The sequence below is a fragment of the Acomys russatus genome, chromosome 4, assembly GCF_903995435.1.
Source record: "Acomys russatus chromosome 4, mAcoRus1.1, whole genome shotgun sequence".
Taxonomy (NCBI): domain Eukaryota; kingdom Metazoa; phylum Chordata; class Mammalia; order Rodentia; family Muridae; genus Acomys; species Acomys russatus.
This window is the reverse complement of record NC_067140.1, coordinates 62,339,659-62,343,563: the sequence shown is the minus strand read 5'-3', so window position 1 is coordinate 62,343,563 and position 3,905 is coordinate 62,339,659. Positions and strand designations below refer to the sequence as shown.

General features: G+C 42.2%; 1 non-coding gene across 1 annotated transcript; it reads left to right on the top strand.

The window, feature by feature from the left end:
• The first annotated feature begins 3,154 nt into the window (after positions 1-3,154).
• LOC127188704 (small nucleolar RNA SNORA17) lies at positions 3,155-3,290 on the top strand. Its single transcript, XR_007830563.1, has one exon. It is a non-coding gene; the product is annotated as a small nucleolar RNA SNORA17 (small nucleolar RNA).
• The last annotated feature ends 615 nt before the right edge of the window (positions 3,291-3,905 follow it).

The window sequence follows — 3,905 nt, the reverse complement described above, 5'->3', positions numbered from 1 at the left end:
ACTCATTCCTGAAACTGTGTCCTATTGTGAACTTGAGATATATTATAATTTTATCTTCTCCCTCTGGAATTCCCATTAGTCATGTGCTGAGTTTTCTAGCTTGATTGTCTACATCAAAAATAATTTTTCCTTTCTAATTTTTTAATTTAGTTTGAATTTTAACTATGATTCTTTCTGAAAATTACTCTTAACTTTATATTTTTATTTACATTTTTATCATTTCTTTTCCTTTTGCTCAATTTTTGTTTTTATTTTTAAAAAAATCATGCTTGTGCACTGATACCATTTTTTATTCCCAAAGCATTCTGTTTTTATACTAGGAATATAATACCATCATTATTATGCTCTAGAAATATTAATTATAGATTTTCCTTTTCATTAATCTCTATATTTTAAAAAGTTTTCATGTTGAAATTATTTGATTATCCCTAATATTTGAGAAGAAGCTCTGTAAAGCTAGATGGATCCTCTTGGTGCTCACGGAGGTCTGTCAAACAGTGATCCTTGAAGCAGGGTGATGAAAATGATCCCAGGAACCACGTAGATCTATTGGAGACTTCTCTGGGGTCTCCATTTAGTGTGTGTGTGTGTGTGTGTGTGTGTGTGAGAGAGAGAGAGAGAGAGAGAGAGAAAGAGAGAGAGGCTCTTTGAGCCCTTTAAAAACTTGACAGTACAAAGCTCTAAAGCATTTTTCAAATGAAACACAATATATTGAAGAATCACATGCTTCCTTAATTCTGTTTCAAACTCTAGAGCCTCTCTTGGTTCCCTCATATTTAATATTTAATATTTTTAAATGCACTTCTGTTTCTTATAGAAATATAAAATCAGAACATAACCAGCCTTCTTTGCAAAGCCTCTGGTTTTTAATGTGTGCCACTGATAGTTCAGATTCATGTACCTAAAACAAAAATTAATTTATGAGATGGAAATTTGATCAGTAACAAAGTTGAAACTGAATATTTTGAGGATTGATGAGTGAGATAAATCAGACATCCATGAAAATTGTCGTTATGTCTCTAAAATTTTCCCTCATGGCAGCTTCCTTGTTTCTACACATTCTTTTTTGGCAACTCAAATCTTACCAAATCCCTCTACTCCCCTGAGATCTTTAGTTCTTAACTCCAACTTGCAGAGCACACAAGCTAAGAGCACAGAATTCTTTTTCAAATCCAGGGCGAAGAGGCATAATGGAATGATCTTCCTCCTGAAAACAAAGAGCTTATCTGGTATTTAAAGTTATACCAAGAAATACATCTGTGAATTGCGAATCTGTAGTCACGAATTTAATCATAAGGCTACTGTGTTGCCTCAGTGGTGAATCTTGCTATGGTTTGGGTATTTAGTGTCCCTCTCAAAAGGCTTATGCACTGGGGTTTGGGAGTCAGCTGGTGGTGTGATGTTTTGGGGTTCTGGGACTGGAGAAGAGGGGATTTGCTGGGAGACGCAGGTTACTGGGGTATGTGAGGCTAACCCGGCGAACACATCTGCCACCCTGGTGTCTGTGATTGACCTGGCGGATTGATGGATAAGCAGGTGTCCCTTCCGCCCTCGCCAGTTCCCTGTGATTTCCTTCTAAACATGGATGCTCACCGGGTGAGGATGGCCTTCCCAGGCAGAAAACTGTTCTTCTGTCAAATATAGTACAATGACAACTCTGCTCCCTCACTAAGACTTTCCAGCAAGCTCTCGGGGGAGTCGGTCACTGGTGGAGCATCCATAGGTACTTTGCTCCTGCCTGTCTTTCTCTACTTTCTGACCACATTAGACAAAGAAGGTCATTTGTCACACGATCTTCCATCCCGATGCTCTCTTCGAGATCATGAGCTCAGCAAGAATGGGTGGAACCTTTTAAAATCATGAGCGAGAATATATTCTTCCCTGTCAAGCTATTCATGTTAGAAAGTCGGTCGCACTCACGACCAATTATCTAGTATTAATCTATATCTAAGATTTATCTGGAGTTAGAGGAGTTTGGAGTGGATTGCGTTTGGAGTGGTGGTAGCCATGGCTACCCTCAGATGTAGCCATCAGCACCAAATGCAGCCAAGGAAGGAGTGCTCAGCGCTCATACGCAGATGTATTAAAAATATTGGGAAACCTAACAATTCATGGAGAACAAGAAAGGATTTAGTAATTTAAATGCTCCTTGAATAAAGTTCAATAATATGTACAGAGTTATAAAAATATCAAGAATCCAAGAAAAGAAACTACCAAAGACTGTAATAGAATTATAGTTACTAGGCATGAAAATAATCAGGAAAGCAAGGACAAGAAAAGAAAACCTAAGTAAGTCAAGAAGTCACACTGGAATTAGAATTTTAAAAATGAGTGCACAAAAGCTCATTTCATGATTCTGTTTCCTATGCTCCCAAAGTTAGACATATGAAAAATATAAATGAAGACTTTGAAATGAAAACGTCAGCTTCTGAGATTAAAAAGACATCCTAGGGGATTAACTACAAATCAGAAATCAAAGAGCAGATATGTGAGCTCAAAGGCATTTTAGTTAAAAAACAATTTAATATGGGCTATTAAACGCTAAAAAGAGGAGGAATAAGGTGGACTGAGCAGAGCTTAAAGGTCAAATACTTGACCTTGGGGTGCCCAGAGGAGAGGAGGAAGGACACAAGAACCTACTGGTGTCAATAATGACTTTAAATTGCCAAATTTTGCTAAAATTCTGTAATCTACAGACCCAAGAAGCACAGTTACCCCCAAGCACATAAACACAACGGACACAATACCAAGAAACATCAAACTCAAACAGCTTAAACCAGTAACAGCAGGAAGCCCCTCCCCCCACTGTTAGGCAAGAAGTCACTCCCAATTGACAGTCACTGGGAGAGGGAAAAATCTGTTGTCTTCCATGAAGAAACGCTACGCATATGAACCGCACTCCAGAGCAGGCCCCAACACAGTGGTTGCACAAACTGGACTCTGTGTCTGTCTGTCTGATATTTTTCAAAGAGAAAAAAATAACACGAAATCGGATGAGTGGTGGGAGTGGTTGGTGATGGAGGACTGTGGGAGGAGTTGGGGGAGGGAAAAGAATGTGATCTCAAAAATAAACAAAAATGTTATTAGTAATCAAGAAAAATATCTAATAGTAACTACAGGAGGGGGCAGGCTCAGTGATTAAGAGCATTTGCTCTCTGTCCCTACAGGCATTGCAGGCGTGGCTGCTGTGTCACATGTTCGCCAGTAGGTGGCAGAGAGGAGCGAGGCTACCTATGTCTAGGCTCTGTGTTTTGACCTTTGAACATCTGAATGATTAGTAGCCTAACATTCCCTGGGAAAAATTAGCCTGAAACGATCACCAGACCCAGGAAGGGCTCCCAGGATGGGAATCAAGCTGGAGACTAAAATAACTCCCCCTGGGACTGTGGCCCCAAGACAGACAACCCTCACAAGGGGCCACTCAGGAGGGCGGGGTGAAGAGTGAGCCCGAGATGACCACCAGACCATCACCATGGGGCCTGGACAGCGAGCTAGCCTGAGATGACCACCAGTTCGATGCTAGGCAGGCCCTAGCCGGACAGACCAAGCCCAAGATGACCCTACCGGGCGCCAAAATGCACGAGCAGGGCACAGCATTCCTGAGAAGACCCCAGACACTCAGAGGCCCCCTGCACCACTAAAAGGAGCAAGTAAGTGGTGGAGAAATGGAAGAGAAGGCAACAGAAGGATGTGGGCACAATGAAGAGAGGCAGAACTGGAGACTCGAGGGTGGTGAGGAACAGCCTGGTGTGTGTAGCCGGTGATGCCACCTGGGACCATAGTGGGGCCCCTGCCTGTGCTGCCACCAGGAGCCACCTCTGGGTCTGTGGCCCTGCAGCAGCAGGGGTCTGTTGACACCAAAGGCTAGGCTGATGCCTCCTGATCTGGGCTGCCGCCTGGGACAT